Here is an 18025-nt window from a genome sequence, read left to right as displayed (position 1 = left end):
TGTGCATTAAAAAATGTGCTTGGGCTGCACTGATAATAAAGACTAGAATGATGCAGCACTCATGGTGTGAATATAAAGCATTAAGTGGCTGGGCTGCATCCTATTAGTAAATATTTACACTGAAATTTACTGACAGGGCATGAATGAGGAAGGGAATCACTAAGTGATGATAACCACCCATTTTTCACAATTTCTGCACAGGTAATAATATTGTTACAATGAAACCAAAGTCTTTCAGAGTTGTTTGATATAAAATGTTACATTCTAGAGAACCAAAGAGTCAGAAGTGTTTGCAGTGGAGGTGATAAGAACCAGACTTCTGAAGAGTTTTATGCTTCTAAAAGCTCCCTGATAAAAAAAATTACATGGAATGGTTATGAATGCACCACCTGATGTCTGAGACATTGTTTTATGATTGTTTTGCCATTTTATGATTTTAAGTCCTTTTTTTAGATTTACCACTGTTTTTCCATTATTACCACTACATATTAAACACATATAAGCTCACTGGTGATTTTGCACAGTAAATAAAATGCCTATGTTTGTGTTGCTGACATTGTGACTTCTAATTTCTATCAGCAGCACTGTAAAGGAGTAAGTAAGCTTCTCTACAATGGCAAATCGGACCACTCTGAAGAAGTTTGTTTACACCGCAACAAGTGAATTATATACGCCAAAGTCACTCTTAATAGAAGCCAATGGGCAGCGGAAAATTGCATCAATAAACATTTGAATTATGGGCATTATGAGAATTGTGGGAAAGATGGGGATTATACAGTGAATTGAAAATGACAAATATTACATTTTAACAAGACAGGTGTTAGGATGGGGCTTGGCACCTGTATTGACTCACCAGTGCTGGTCTGAATAGTGGATCAACACAGTAAAAAGGCAGTTTTGGCTACTTTTGTTTTCCATGAGGTTTTCTGGTCTGATGCATAATCAGAGCTATGAATACTCCACCAACACTACCCCTCCACTCCATTGATAACAAATTACCACACATTTTTGCATATGTACTAACAAAAATATGTGTATTAACTTTTAATAGCCCATTGGAATCTATCATGAGTCAATATTTTGATATACACCTTCTGTAAATACATTGAATGTGCTGACATTACTGTCTATGGTAATCGACTGTACAGCACAGAACAGGCAGACAGAGAAGCTTTCAAGTTGAAAAACTGTCTACCTGTTTAAGTGCAGGGGCAATGACAGATAATGGCGTAGGGAACATGCATGTTTCTATTTATCTAGAATTAAACATCTGGTGGTACCTTATCAGGAGATCTGAATCTGTTTTATCTTTCATTTTATTTGTATGTATGAGTACTCAGCCTCTTAAACCCACTGCAAATACCACTCTGCTCAAATTCACATGTGCTTCATTAAGCCACTAGAATCACTGATGTATGCTGCACTGGTTGTGCGGTTGTCCGGCAGTGATTACAGCACGTAAAGCCTGAAATCCTAGGATGACACAGAATCCAAATGACCGTGATGTCATCAGCCTGGCAAAGTCCTTCAGTGATCCTTATGCGAACCTTATTGATGTGTTCAGCATGCTCTTAAGGGGAAGCACAACAAGCTTAAGTGCAAAATTATCTGCAAACCCCACCACCCCCTCAGCCCTGAGAAGAGCCATTTGAACAGAGCTTTATCTGAATGTTTTAGTATGAACTTGGTTGAACTAGGATTTTATAGGCTCGTAAATGTATTTTATAGAAAACTTTACCTTTCAAATAAAACATTTTGGAAGCGCAGCTGTTGAATTATTCTTTCAGAGAGGAAGAAGCAGTCCCTTTCCCAAGGGAGGAATGGACAGAGTTTAAAAACATAGTTTGTCAAGATAGTGAATGCATAAGAAGAAAGCATATCACCCAGCAGAGCTGCAGGAAATACACAAAATACTAGGACGGCAATTGAATAGCTATACACAGCAATTGCAATACCTTCCAATGTAGTAAAACAGGGGCACAGTAAGGGGGGGTTAGAAGCATTCTTCGAGCCCATAAGACACAGGGGCTTGTTTTTTCTTTTTTTTTTGCATGTGATTTTAAAACGTCATGAAAGATCCTTAATTTAATCTCTCTATTAATTAAGAAAAAATTTAATTCAGGTTTTAGTTGCCAACAGCAAAGCACCCTGCATTCTGTCACCCCTCCAATGACTCTCAATATAAATAGTCAATGGTTTAACGCGGTCACACGGTCACAGACTGTAAGGAGAGAATCAAAAACTATACTAGTCAAAACTGCTCAGTAAATAGTTTGGCTTTAACAGACTGCAACACTTATTAAAAGCAACAGACATTACAATTACATTCTGGCCAGCTGTGTACAGTATAGTTATATATTATGTTTATATCCTGCAATCCTAGTAATTCCTAATACATTGGCAAAATCAGAATTTGGAAACGGTTGTATAAACTCACCTGCTACTTTATGACACCTTGCTTGTAAAAGGTTGGACCCCCTTTTGCCTTCAGAACTGCCTTAATTCTTTGTGGCAGACTTTCAACAAGGTGTTGGAAACATTCCTCAGAGATTTTGGTTGGTTATCTGAGTTACTGTTGCCTTTCTATCATCTCGAATCAGTTTCTCCTCTGACCTCTCACATCAACAAGGCATTTTCGTCCACACAACTGCCGCTCACTGGATACTTTCTCTTTCTCTGACCATTCTCTGTAAACCCTAGAGATGGTTGTACGTGAAAATCCCAGTAGTCCCTAAGTCTGGATATCAGTGAGTAACATTAAGAACTCTCACTACGGAAATGCATATTTTCTGCAGTTTATTATTTTTTAAATGGAAAATATTAGGATCCTGACTAGCATTTTGGGCTGTCTTCAAAAGGAGCTAAAATCCTCACTGAAACTGTCATTTCTGAAACATTTAATAAAGTTTTGTTAGTGATCGTTTTTTGTTAGTGAAGAAATGGGTAACACTTTATTTGCAGTGGTCCATTGTAAATGATTAATAAACTCCTAACAGATTATCAGTAACACATCAATGACATATCAGTGAAGCGGCACTGGTGAAGCATCTGAATACACTGAAGTAAATATCTTGAAGATGTTCTGTTGACACATTACTTACATTAAATAGATATATTGTTAATATGTTACTTCTATTACAGAAAACCTGACCTTACCAAACCTTACTCAACACCCTGGCCCTAATTCTAAACCTAACCTTAACCTCAACTCAAAACCAAATCCTAACCTTCACCCTTGTCCTAATCTTAACCCTGACCTGAATCTCAATCCAGAACCTAATCTAAACCCCCATATTTTTTTGACATATTACCGAGATTCTTATCTAAGAGGACCCCTCAAAATAAAGTGTCACCAACAAATGGAATGTTGAATCATTTATTTGAACAAAATAAGCATAATTCATATATGGGGAAGTTTTCAGGCTAAAGTCTGAGTCGGTTTAAACCCACAATGTGTTCTAAACTCTGACTTTGAATCACTATGGTTCAAAGTCAGAGTTAAATAGCTGCATTTAATAATACAATGTTTGTAACTGACACCATCTGAAAGATAGCCTGCATGTTTTGGTGGAATATTTTCTCTCAGACTTATATCCTTTCTATAAATTCTGATCTCAGCTCCAGCTAAGCTCTCGCCCTCTACCAGGTAAATTATATGACACTATATTTCCCATAGCGGCGGCCCGTCAGTGCACTTAAATTACACGCTGTTTAATGCACTCTTGTCAAATGTAATATTTTCAGCCACCATTAGCACATTCGCTCACCCCTATCCATTCCACTTGCGACTTCACCAATTAATCAGAGCGCCTCGTTATTTTAGGAGACATCAAAAGAAATGAGAGCAGTTTTTTGAGGGGGGGACAGTTATAAATTTGCTCCCACCGCAGCAAGCGCTGGCACATTTGTCAAAACCTTCTCCTTTTAGCAACAGGAAATTAGCGGGAGAAAGTGGGGGAAACTATTTACAATTTGAAAGCTAACATTTGTACAGTAATTAATGAAGGTCTTATGAAAAGCGCTCCCCTGGGAGGTAGGCGAGGAACATTTATGACACAGTAGGCCAGAAATGGGTGGAGATCGGCTCCTTTATCTAGCTGTACAGGGTAACGACTTCCAATCAAAGGTTGCTGCTTAATAAGGTAAGTAAAATCACTGCAAATAGTTATTTACTTATTTGTTTGTTTGCCTACTTACTTACTAACCAAGCTTGATGAGTCTGACATTTGTAGGCAGCAAAAACATCGGTTTCAGAGACAGATTATTACGAATTTGAACGCAAACATCTCTTTTATAATCCATGCACATAGAATATGGCCCTTTTGAAAACAGTCTGACGAAATTCATCATCATTTCTCTTGCATTTTCCTCTACTTACTCCCCAATAAACGATTTCCTCACTCCAGGTTTATTTACAGAGCACTGCAGCACTACAATCTGCAAAGTTGAGTGCCTTTTCAGTCAGCTAAATATTTAATGAATCCCTAAAATATGTGGCTTTTGGCTTTTCATTTGAGTCAGTTAAGCTGGCTTGTGCAGATTAGCACAAGTACTGCTGAGGGACAAGTTCCAGAGAGGAGGGGGCAGTTCATGTCCTGATCATCCATGTCCGGTCTGACTTATTTGACTTATTTTCTTGTATGCCCACCTTACATAATCTCTTTACAATTAAGAGCATCTATAGTGCACCTAAAGTATATAGAGAACACAAAGTATGTGTTTATTTAATGCATTTTATAGGAATACCCCTAAAAGATCGATAGCATGCTACTCCAGGGTGTTGCTAATAAAATAATCCTCCTTTGTACTAAAATAAAGCTCTGCTGATCGTTCTAACACAGTTTTAACAATAAATAGTCTGAAATGCTGGAGTTATTGTATAACTGCTAACCCCCCCTTAACCCTAAAAATTGGCATATAAACAATCTTGCCTAGCCAGTAGCTAACAAAAGGCAAAGAGAAAGATTTAAGACAAGCATCAATAATTTAGAGATGAACAGACTTTTAATTTAAATTTGTGTTTATAATCAACTCAACTGGCTTCCTGATATAATCTTCAACGAGGAACTTTCAAACTGTCAGATTCTGTCGGATTCTTTTTTACATTTTCCTTTTCCACCTTAAACAGTACAACAGTGTCATTCAATTGTGAACAAATTGAGAGAGAAACTGTTTCGCTTTTGAGGGAAAGTTTCTTGCCAGAGATGCAAGAAAAGCCGCTATAGCTAAGCTAAAGCTTAAAGCTTAGCCGAAACTAGTAGCACATACTGAGACATACTTATGGCCAAGATGGTAAATAGAACAAATGTTGAGGCTCCCCTGACCTAAAATGTCCTTTTATACTATATACTTTAGCATAACAGCTGTCTAACTAAAATGGCTAAAGAAACTCATCACTGTCACACAGCAATGATGCCAACTTTTTACATTCAGCTGTTCTTCTCTCACTACTTTTCTCCTTTCCAAAAGCCCCCCAGGGCTACACACACATATCCAGCCCCCTCACAGAAGAAAAGTCCAACAGAGAACCAGAAGCATTTCAACCAATTTACAGAAACAGTAACACAGGCGTGCTCCAACGCCACAATATTCTGTAAAAGTATATTTCCAAAGCAAAACATTTTAAGAATATTTTTTATGCTGTAAGGTAAAAGCACTCAGAAATGTATGAATGCATATCTTAACATACTGAAACACACCTAAATAAAGACATATTTAACTGTCCTAAACTTAAATGTTACTCAGAAGTATAATTTCAAGCAATGACTTTTAAAATACACTTCAGTGTGTTTTTTTTTACCAGTACAACTAAGAGGAGTATATGCATGAAAATATGTCTCAAGTGTACCAAAATGTTAGTTTTAAACTGCTCCAAAGTTGCTCCAATTTAAAAATGAAAAGAACGTGTAGGCTTACAAAATTCAACATTGCTTAAATATAATTTCAGTCATTTCAGCTACTTCTAATCAGATTTTAAAAATAATGCTGATGTTTTAACATAAAAAAAAACACTTCAATACATGTTTAAAATGCATTTAAGTGCCTTGTAATTGCAACTTATTGTAACTCAATAAGTAGAATATCTGTAAAATTTTCTAAGTTGTAATGACAATTGAATATAACACACATAATTGAATATAAAACAACATACTTAATCTACTTAAATTGTCAAAAAGCATTCAATGCAGAACTAAATGTGTTTTATATATTTAATAATTATAATTTTAGGTATATATATATATATATATATAATTTTTTTTTAATCATGGCTTAAGTAATAATTTAATGCACAAAGTTGTCATAAATTGTTCCAAAATATATCAGATATATTCCTAAACACTATGTATTAAAGTATGCTTAAAGGTTTAACATTGAAAAAAGTACTTTGACACTGCAAAACAATGTATATTACATCTAGTAATTTTATCTTAAATATAATCATTAAATGTTTATTTCTCCTACTGAGATTATTATGGGCTTAATTTAAGATAATTTAACTTATTTCCAAAAGTTTTCACTTGCTGTAAAAGATTTTATTAACTGAAATGATCTTACTATCTTGGAAGTTAATTTTGCTTGTTTTAAGAAATGTGCTTGAAACCAGCAAAATCATATGCCAGTATAGTGAGATAATCTTACTGGATATTAAAATGAATCTAATGAAATAACCTAAAACAAGTAAATGTCTAGAAATAAGCACTAAGCATTTTTTTCACAAGAAAAAGAACGCCTGGTAAAACGGCTATGCGTTGTACAGAAAATGTCCTATAACTTGGTAATTTAAGAATGAAAAGGTTCTTTAAAGAATTGTACACACATTTTCTACCATGAAGATTATGCAGAAGAATAAGAAGAACACGAAGAAGAGCCACCACCATTGTTGTTGTAAATTATGATGATTATATTGTTCTTATTGATGCAAAGAGGAATATAGTTAACCCACCTTAATAACCTCATTGAGGCTTTATCATAATTAGAATGTAAATTTTTAGAACTGCAGAGAAACATTTAAGAGTTCAAATGCAAAAGTTGTCATGGTTCTATTTATGACCATTGTCTTTCCTAAAGAATCCTTTTTTCACAGCTGTATCGAATGCAGTCATTACAATCTAAGGGGGAAAAAAAGCTGTTAAATGTAAAAGCTAACCTCAAAACTTCATTTAACAAAGTTGTATCCCAAAGGCAGTGGGGATTCACAGGCTTAATGGAATCACCTGCCAACTAAAACAAGGCAACTCAGTCCTCCCACCACTTACATAATACTTCAAAGCGGCGGGGAAGGGCACGCGGCTATGCAAGTCAAGTAGAGAACACAGCTTAAGTGCAGTTCAGTGTCAGACAAGCTTTAGGAGTGTTCACTGTAGCTTAATCTGCAGTGTCATTACATGAGAGTGGAGAAGGATCCTAAGCCTCGTGTGAGCACATGCATAAGCTATTCATGCTCACTGATGTGCCGTTTCTTACACTTTGGAGTGGAAGAAGTGGAGCTTCTCACATCAGATTTGAGTTATGCTCTAACTATAGAGCTGTCACAATAACTCAAATGAATTTGGATATTTAAAAATTTAGATTAAAATAACCCAATAAAGTGTGCTTTCTTGATAAATCTGCAGTGACTGGTTGCATTGTGCATGATAGTAAGACATGTTAAATTCTCCTACTACTCTTATACTTATTCACAAAGAGCGTGTACATATATATACAGCACTGTGCAAATGTCAGAGACTACCCTTCATTTATGTCATTTCCAGTTAAAATGGCCATTAAGTGGAGCACTAAGTCATTTTTTTTTCAGGAATTAGATACCAGATAATCCACTTTTACAAGAAAGTGGAAAAAATTTAGTTTCCAAAACTGGTAACTGGGGTTTAAAAAATGTATTAAAAGATACAGAGAAAAAGTTCCTAAGAACCGGGCAAGACCACCAAAACTGTCCCCCATCAGATAAACGGCACTAAAGCTTTCGTCTTTGAGACACAGGAGAAAATCAAGCTTCACTTTTGCTATACATCTGAAAATTCCACAGGTGTTTCTGTCCGTCCTTCCACTGAGAGATGAACTCAACACTATGAGTCTGAAAGGATGTGTTGCTGCCCTTACTGAGAAAAGGACACAGACGAAAAAAAGAAGTACATTTGCAAATCAAACAAAGAAGCTGCTGGTGTTCTCAGAACAATGGACTGACCACCCCGGAGTCCAGATTTCAATATCACTGTGTTTGAGATTACTCAAAACCAGAAAATGCAACCGACTTCTAAGACTGAACTTGCGGGGTATGGAAAAATGAGGAAACTGAAAGTTAGTCTCCTGAAAAGAATGGAAACTGTAATAAAGGTAAAAGATAAACACACCTTGTAAAATACTTTGAACACTTGAGTAATCATGAATATAATCGATAGGTCACTTGCCCACTAATATAATTAGTCGCTATCCTAGGTAATTATCAAGCCATTCATTTTATAGGACTGAAAATAATCAACACTATATAGTACAAACCACTGGCCTCTGATTAAATAACCTATGTTCAAATCAAGACTCTGCTGCTCCTGTGTCCGTTTTCTCTACCCTTTCATCATTCTTGACTGACAACATCAGACTTAAGCGTACTGCTGAGCTTTGAAGACATTTCAGACTCATCTAAGAAACAGTATACCCTTGACTCTTTTGCTGCAACGAGACTAAAACGCAGCTTAGACAACATATTTGCTTAAAGTTAGCAGTAAAGGTAATTCCTGCAGTGGTCACATTAAACAGTAATCAAGACATTTGTGTCATTGAGCAAAGCTGATCCAGTCAAACATGGACCTTAATAAGCCTGTTACAGACTGTCTGCTAGGGGAGACGTCCTGAGGCTGGCAGCATTAGCCTGCTCAGCAGGACATTTCAATATAATCACAGTCCAATTATTATTAAAACCTGCCATTCGTGAGCTCAAACGCAGCAGCGGCGCATCCAGAAATTTCCAATTGGGTTCAACGTAATTTCTCATTCTGCGCTCCCCATTAGTTAATGAAATATAGTCATTTGGAGCTTATTATGTTAAGTAGGCAATCTGGCCAATTGGACTCCAAGCAAGCTGACATATGTCTGCCCTTGATAACTAACATATGTTTGTCAGTGCAGTGGTAAGACTCAGTGAGTCTCATTGTGTTGGTAAGGCTGGCTAAGCAATTTCAAATGCTGCCACTCTTAAAAAATGTATTAATCACTGTGTTGTAAACATGTCTACTCACCTACAGCGGTACTGTGGTAGTGTGTAAAGTGATGTTTTCCTGGTATAAAGTCTATGAAAAACCCCTTCAGATGATTTATCTTGAAGGTGGTAGTACATTTAAGGTGCATGGAAGTATGTAGAGGCCATGGTATCTTGAAATAATCAGTTAATTATCTTGATATCTTGAGATAACAAAGTTGTTACCTTGAGATATGAGTTATCTTGTTATCTCAAGATAACAAAGTTGTCATCTCGAAATAACAAATTAATTATCTTGATATCTTGCGAGAACAATGTTCTTGTAATGAAATAACAAGTTCATTATTTTGTGATCTTAAGATGACAAAGTTATTATGAGATCACAAGATAAGTTAATTATCTCAGGATAACAATCCAGAAAATTATAGCAACAGCTCATATCCTTAGGTAGGCTTTATGATTATTTTTCAATTTTTTCTACTATTTTTTCTATATATTAGGGTAGTGCTATATCACTAATGCTAGGTATCACTACAGATGTATTTATTAGCCTGTACATAGATGTCGAGTAGTCATATGCTTTCCTAATGGCCATGCAACCTGCGCAATGCATGCTGGGCATGCTGCAGTGAGACAGCACTTACAGACAAAAACTCAAAAACGATATAAAATACATTTTGTTAAACCAATAAAACTGAAGGAGACAATCCTACATTACTGAATATTACATAACACACAGAATAACATTTAATGCTAGTTTTAGGCTGGAATGCCTTCCTCTAAGGTCCTAAAACAGGACTCCATGAAGCAATGCCACAAGAGATACATCACCTTTTACTCCCTAATGAACCTTTCAATTGAGTATTTTCAAATAAATTCTTTAAAAAAATCATCCACATAAATTACATTAACCAAAACGGGTTCTTCTATGGTGTTACTTTAAGGAACCCTATTTAGCGAAAAGCCTTATTTTGTGAAAAGCTCTTCACGTGAATTAAATCACACATTTTTATACCAATGGAATAAAACCTTCAATGATTTTCTGGGCACAGATGAAGACTAATCTTGGACTAAATTACTCTCTTCGTGGAGATTCTCCACTGACAATCGCACGCAGCTCTGAAGTGAGCTTAATTTGTGTCCAGAAAAACCACCCCCTCCACAAATTTGTTACATTTAATGCATTTCCACGTCTTTTGCATCCCAAATGGTCGCCTTAATCGGGGCCATTCACTGAATCCATGCAAATCGTCAAAGCACGCTCGACTATTAAGCCATGTTAATGAGCTGAAGGTTTCTCGCTTAAAGGATTCTGCTGGCAGTCAGAGACAATAGTGGCAGTAGGCTGCAGAGAATGGGGCTAATGCTGTGTGCTTAGAGAAAACAATCTTATCACACTGACACTGTCAGGATTACGGGACAGATTGAACCCACCTCAAGAGCTTTACTGTGCTGTTAATAAAGGCAGAGTCTTTCAATTAGGGGCCCTTTTAAGCAGGCAGGTGAGAGAATGAGCTGTGGGTCAGCAGTGGAGAATGAGACAGCTCACTCTGATGAGATTTCCAAACATCTGACCACTCCGGCATGAAGACGGAATTAGATGTGACAACGGCGACGGGGCGTCGGTGCAGACTCACGCGCTGTCATGCAAACAAACACACGCGAACGCTCTCAAACAAAGCTAATGCCGTCTGCGGCCCGGGGCTCAAGCTTTCCTTTCACGGTTCCTTGTTGCTGGAGAGCAATTGAACAGCATTGTTCGCTGCTGAGAAACATCAGTTTCTTTGCGCTTCATTTAAAGAACACGGTCAGTGGCCAGGTCTCTTTGATGAAACAATATATAATGTACATTAGGCTGCCACTTTTCTTTGCTCTGCTCCTCCCCTGGAGCAATGAAAACCATTACATCAAGGACCCTATTACAAAAATCCTTAGTATTTATGTGAGTGTGACATCAATAAGGCTGTAGAACAAGGGCGTCCAATTTTTCTCTTAGAAGGCCTTAGTCTTTCGCGGTTTGGTCATTTCCTTGCTCAAAGCCACTTACTGAACCTCATAACTAACTGCTTAGCTGAATCAGGGAAGTCTAACAACTATAATGGACTAACCCGTTTTCACAGCAGCAATAAAGTGCAATGTTGTCCTTTCTTGTAGGACCCACAACTGAGCTATACATTATATGCAATATATTTGTATGATGGAAATCATACTGAATACTTGTCTTTGTATGTGGGCAAGACAGTCCACATCTCTAAAAGTTCTTTTATTGTTGTTTTTTTTAATAATTTTTTCCCAATTTTCTCCCCAATTTAGTGGTGTCCAATTCCACCCACTAGTTAGGAGTCCCCCAATCACAAGATACCATCAGCACTAAGAGGGCGAAGGTTACCACTGGCTTCCTTCAAGACCTGTGAAGCCCCACCACATATTTTCACACTGCCAGCCACTCAAATGTCATAGGACAGCCGAAAGCGCTTGGAGAAAAGTGCCAACTGCCAGATCTGTTATGTCACCTAACCTGTGTTGACTAGCTTTGCGCTGAGTGATGGGGGAAGAGGGGGGCCATCCTACCCACCCAGAGAGGGATGCCAACTGAGCTCTCTTGGACTCGTGCCCATTTTATTATTTTTAAGTGAGATTTTATGGTAGTTGTCCATGATTTTTTGATACCAAGAAAGCTGCAGTTGTGCTGTCCATTGTGCTGTGCTACTATCTTTATGGAAACTGTGTGAACTGTTTTCACAGCAGGGTGTTCTGACTCCTCCCTGTTTTCCCATCATTGCTTGCTAGCAGCTCAATATAGAGTCACAAAATCATTACACACAGAGAGACAAAAGTGTCCTAGTTAACCTGATTAATTTACACTATCCAATATAATTTCAACTTTTAAGGCAGAATGGCCACTGCAAAAAAAATTAAACCTCCAGGATTGGATCTGGACACCTTTCTATTGTGTGTAGAATGCCCGTGTGTTTGTGAGAGTACAGTTCTAAGAATTAAGGTTTCTAAATGGTTCTTGGTTTGGAACCTTCAATTAGTATAGAACCATTTACATCCCATTCATCAAAAGCTTCTTCAGGCAACTGAAAGTGGTTCTTCCACGGTTTCACTCCAAAGAACCCATTTGGCTCCTTTATTTTTAAGAGTGTTGCTCTCAACATCCAAAGAGAAAGACTCTTATCGAGCCGAAAACATGCAGGCAAGTTGCAGAAGGCCAAGACGCAGGCAGAGAGCAGCTCCAACCAAGCTTGCTAGCCATGTAATTATTAATATTGTGGAGTAGCTGCTGGAACAGTGGGGTTCCTGTACCTGGGGTAGAGGAAGTATTCTTTATTTCTTACTTCTCTCTTTTTTTTTCTTTATTATTTAGTTTAATATGAACAACAAGCGGAAGTACACAGTGGCCATCAATTCTACATCCAGACCACTGAAATAAGTTAGTGGCCCATTGCTTTCCAAATAAGGCTTAACATAATCTCCTTCTCTAAAACATTCCCAACCCTTTCAATAATAACAGAGTGTGTCCACTATCAAACACTTGCTAATGCGGTCCCTCTATCGAAAGTGAAGGGAGGGAGAAAAATCAGGCAAATAAAGGGCATCCTAGCACGCTAACGCGATTTGCAACACACACGCTATGGAACACGGGACTATATTGAAAAGGCTTTCAGAAGAGAAGAGACTGTCCACTCTGTCAGCATGCTTTATTTATTCATTTACCTCTTGCGTGTAATGGAAATATAAAAGGCCACATTGATTAGTGTTTAAGGATCAGCAGTTAATAGATTAAAAGCCCATGCAAGAGCTAGAGAGGAGACTCAGTATTTTCTGGGGACAGCGTCTACTTGAAAGGGGTGCAGTTACTAGTTTATGCTTTGAAGTAGTTGGTCCTACAATGAAAAGTTCCGCATAAAAAGATGCTGTAGCACAGTTATCTAAAAAGGTATGCATATGAACATTTCAGAAGCAAAAATATATTTTTGCCTGCTAACTATGTGAGCAAGATGTGGTCAAAAATGTATTAACTCATTTTAAAAATGAATAAAAATAATGTATGGCATTCTGTGATGTTTTATTGCTCTACTACAACAGTCCCAACAAGAAAACAAGTCAAGCAAAGAATAAAGAAAGAGAGAACACAAGCAGAACATCCAAACTTTGTATAAAGTGCATTTACATTAGCAATTCATTCTGCATTAAAATGTTCTAGCCTAGTATAGATGGAATACAATGTCACTTCTCATCACCTCCACCATTATAGCTGCCAATAGAAAGGCTTGATTAGTGGCAATGACAAGATCAGAATGTGATATAGGCCTGCCGTCATGCTCTTCTTCAGAGTCTGACCAAACAGGATGCAGGTTAAAAATGATCTTTTAGATATTATCTAGTGTTTAAACTTCCTGTATATACTAAAGTAGAAACTTGGTAACACTTAGCAACATAAAAAGAGAGTCATTACTTAGTGAGTTATATGCTGAATGATAGTTATTGTAAAAAAAAAAGTGTTGATCACAGATAACAGTCTGGATACAACATTGACCGTGACCAATTAGATTGTGTCTCTAAGCTAACTATTATATAAAACAAAATTGGAGCCCAAAACTTTGCAATAGCAAGATAATATTCCCAAATCAGCTTTGACGGAAAGTTAGTGCTAACTGAAGCCACTTTTCCACTGTACCAGCTTGACTCAACTCAACTCTTCTTGCCTTTTTTGTTTTTTTATTAGGCAAACCTGGTACATGGTATTATTTTTGGTAGTGCCTCCATCAAGATTCCAACCAAGCTGAGTCTACACAAAAAAATGTGATGTGGAAATATGGGAGAATCGTCACTATCACCCTAAACGCATACGCTAATGTTAGCTACCAGGTTTGTATTGAGCGGGGTACTGTATCTGCAGTAGAAAACGAAGTAGCTGGTACTAAAATCGAGTAGAGATGGGTCGAGACAATTTGGGTAGATACCATGCAATGGAAAAGTGGCTTAAACGCAACGCACAATTAGACCAGCCTCAATATTGCCCTGTAATTTGTTGCGCCAAATGACAATGTAGGCTCATAAAAATGCTATGTTCAACAAGTCTGGCAGTACACTGAACACTACAAACACTACGAACCATCAAACATACTAGATAAAGCTAACTATATAACAGTTAAAGGCTATTCATGTAAATATTGACTAATAATAAAGTCTTTTGCCTGCCAGAGGAAGCAGAAGCTTCAGATCACTGTTCTAGCACCAGTTTCAAACTAGAGGTCAAAACTGCAGGAACCTAACTTAATTTGGAATCACAAAAAAAGACCAATCCCACCATCAGCCTGTTGCACACAGACACAAATTAGTGTGCCATTGAGGCACAACGTATCTAGGGGCTGCCTTTTCAAAGACATCCAGCAAGCATCCAAGTTGAACGAACCTATACGCCTGCACTCAGTGTCAGCCTTTGTGCCTGCCAGACAGGGCTTCCCTGGACCACTCAGTCACTTTAAAGAGGAGTACAAAGTACTAGTTTCCATTCAAGAGAGCGACTGCAGGGGAACTGGGACGGATGTCATAGCACAGCGTTGCAATCTCTTTGCTGTCAAACGCTGAGGAAATGCACCACTGACATGCAGACGCAGGTTCAGCCCCATGCTCGGGTTAAATAGGTTCGTTGTAATTCAGGTCTTGAAGTGATGTGACTCGGTTAACAGACAGGGCTTTGTGGAGGCGCTTAAAAGGCAGAATAATGAATTTTATGCAGCCTGGGGATTAGTTAGCTTGAAGGAGGAGGCAAATCTGCAGATCTCCTTTGGAGGGGCGGGGTTAAGGGTTTGCATATTCATAAAAGCAGCACAGCTTTGATTACCCACTGGCTGAATGGTGTCCATGGTAGGCAGAGCTGAAGAAGAGTTGTAATCGGATATGGAAATGACAGCGAGGGACACCTTGCGAAAGTTCTGAGCTTGGAGGACTGTATGCATATGAAATTTTAAGATGACTCAGCCCAGAGTTTTGCCAAAAAAATTGATTTTAAACCAAACCTAAACTACAGCTGCATTTCCATGGTAACAAAATGCAAAGAATAAGCCTATATGGATGTTGTGATATAGGATCTATGCTGTCATGTATTGTGTATTTTATAACAACTGAGTTCTAAAACATAACAAGGCATTTCACTGACTTGTGATTAAAGTAATTGTTGAAGTGAAGCAACAATGCATTATGTAGCTCAGTGAAGGGCTAAATTGGAAAAGGCAATAACAGAACAAAAGTCTTATTTACTTATTTACTTATTTTTTAAGGAAATGGTTAAAACGACTATCAAATAGATAAAATGTGACAAAGGATGTCGTCTTTGCCTGCATATATAAAAACCAAAATCAGAAAATCTGACACCGGAGCCCAGTGGATGTAAATGCTGGACCTGAAACCAGAAGCTGGAGGTGAGAGCCATGAAGCTTGGCGGATTCTTCCAGCACCAGCTTCTAATTTGTAGAATTTGTGTATGTTAGAGAGAGAGACGCATCGCTAACCCCCACTGCCTGTGATCGCCCTCCATTCTGACATCTGTTTAAGGATGTTTATCCAAGGGGTAAGTATGTTAAGGGAAATATTATGCTAGTCTTATTTTACTTTTCTTCTGTTTGAATCATAAACATGGCTGCAAGGCTGGACCAGGAGATTAGAGCGCAGAGGGCGAGTGAGGGGCCTGTGCTTTCACCCCTGTGAGTGAAAACAGCAAGAGAAACGCATCGGCCTGAGATGCCATTCGAAAGTGAAAAAGGAGAAAAATGAACTGGATTTTTGGACATTGAAGTTAGCAGCTTCTCACAGTTTCTACTACAGTATCAACTGGCGATTAAACCCTTAAATCCTTGGCTTATTGTTCCTCTTTAACCTGTTATTCTTTCATCAAGAAAGGTGCAAAAAATGGTTCTTTGGAGTGATGCAATGGAAGAACCACCTTCTGAAAGAATGTTTCAGTGGATGGTCCTTTATAGAACCATTTTGGAAATGAGTTGTGTAACTGTGAAGAACCTTTTCAAAGTTTTAAGAACCTTCTAACAATGTAAAGATTATAATTCCAATTAGTTTTCCAAGAATAGGAACATGTATGCATCCGAAGCACTTTTAAATACTTATGTATACTTTACTTGTTTATACTATGGGGTTCTATATAGTACTAAAAAGGTTCTATTTACCAAAAATCTGGGACAAAAGCAGAACCCTTTTTGGTGCTATTTGTAGAAGAACTCTTTAAAGAGCCATAAACGCCAGTCTTTCTGTCATAGAGAAGAACCATTTAATCATGCAAATAACCACTGGTTCTTTAAGTTCTTAGAGTTCTGTACATAACCAATGCCTTTACTAAAGAATCTGTGAAGAGCCACTTTTAAGGGTGAAAAGTACACAGTTACAGGAGTGAGTATGAAAGTAAGCCTGAAAGTTTAGACCTGCTGATGGAGTCTGAGCAAAGCCTCCTTCAGTACACTCACTTATTTTATTGACTCCTCTATTTTATTTACCTCCTAAAATCACAGGTTGTGCAAGATGTGGCACAACAAGCGCCAACCTCTTATCTTGTTATTTGCTCTGAGCACCACAGCACCGGACAGCACCTTAACAGATCTAAGCGGCCAGCCTGTTAAGTGTCCCTGAGTAGGGGGATTTACGAAGGGATATGTGGCCCTGAAAAAGAGGAGCGTCTCATTTAGAAAAAAGTAGCTGTGCTGCATCCTTTTCAAGCATTACCTTCAACAAGGCATGAAACAGGGACTCATTAAAGCACTGTCAACTTAGCCTAATGCTCCCTGCCCCCCTCCGAGGGGCTTATGCATAGAAGGCATTTAAAAGCTGAAAGAAAAAAGGGGGGAGAAAGAGAGAGAGAGAGAGAGAGAGAGAGAGAGAGAGTTTACCTCTGTGGTGTCAATGAATAACCAATATGCAGGGATGACCCCACTTTTACAGCCAAAGGCTTAAGCCCACCAAGGAATAACAGCATGTCCCAGAGTAAAGGAGAAACAAGAGAGAGCAACACAGATGGAAGAGAGAGAAAAGAGGGAAGAAGAGGTCGAAGAAAAACAAGTAGAGATGATTTTACTGCCAGAGTAGTCAATGCACAGGCATCACACAGAGGGATGCCCCCCTGTTACACCCAAATACTTAAGACTACCAAGTGAATAACGGCATGTCCCAGAGAGACGGTAAAGACAGAGTCAAGGAGAGACGGGAGAAAGGGAGAGAGAAGTGGAGACAAGGTAAAGAAAGATAGAAGGAAGAGAAGAAAAAGAAAGAGGTGATTTTATCCCTGAGTGGTCAACGTATAAGCAGCACATAAAAGCATGTCCTCACTTTTACAGCCAAAGACTTAAGACCACCAAAGGAATAATGCTAAATCCCATCCTTAGATAAAGTAAAGAAACGTAGAGAGAGAAGAAAAACAAATGGAGAAGGTTTTACTCCTAGAGCTGTCGATGTATAAGCAGCACACACAGGGACATCCCCGCTTTTATGGGAAAGTTCCCAATTTTACAGCTATTGATTTGAGTAATGACTTTTCTCAAAGAGATCATAAGGAGAAAACAAAGAGAGAGAGAGAGAGAGAGAGAGAGACCACTGAAAGGGTGTGGAGAGAGAGAGAGAGAGAGAGAGAGAGAGAGAGAGAGGGAGAGAGTGAGATTAGAAACAGAGCAGATTCAGTCCAGGCTATCTATAAACTTAGGACAGACAGGTCCAGCAGCTATAAAGAACAAACCCAGGCCGGCCCAGGCAGCAGAAAGCGGAGGAGGGGGTGCAGCGAAGAAGGGATTTCCGCTAAAACTAATCAATCAGGGCTTGATAATG

At 38.2% G+C, this 18025-nt stretch overlaps 1 protein-coding gene across 1 annotated transcript in view; it reads right to left on the bottom strand.

Annotated features, from left to right (window-relative positions):
* cntfr (ciliary neurotrophic factor receptor) overlaps window positions 1–18025 on the bottom strand; it is a 222599-nt gene that overhangs the window by 203350 nt on the left and 1224 nt on the right. The window lies entirely within an intron of this gene.

The sequence above is a fragment of the Pygocentrus nattereri genome, chromosome 18, assembly GCF_015220715.1.
Source record: "Pygocentrus nattereri isolate fPygNat1 chromosome 18, fPygNat1.pri, whole genome shotgun sequence".
Taxonomy (NCBI): domain Eukaryota; kingdom Metazoa; phylum Chordata; class Actinopteri; order Characiformes; family Serrasalmidae; genus Pygocentrus; species Pygocentrus nattereri.
The sequence above is the reverse complement of the archived record's forward strand: the minus strand, read 5'-3'. Positions and strand labels throughout refer to the sequence as shown.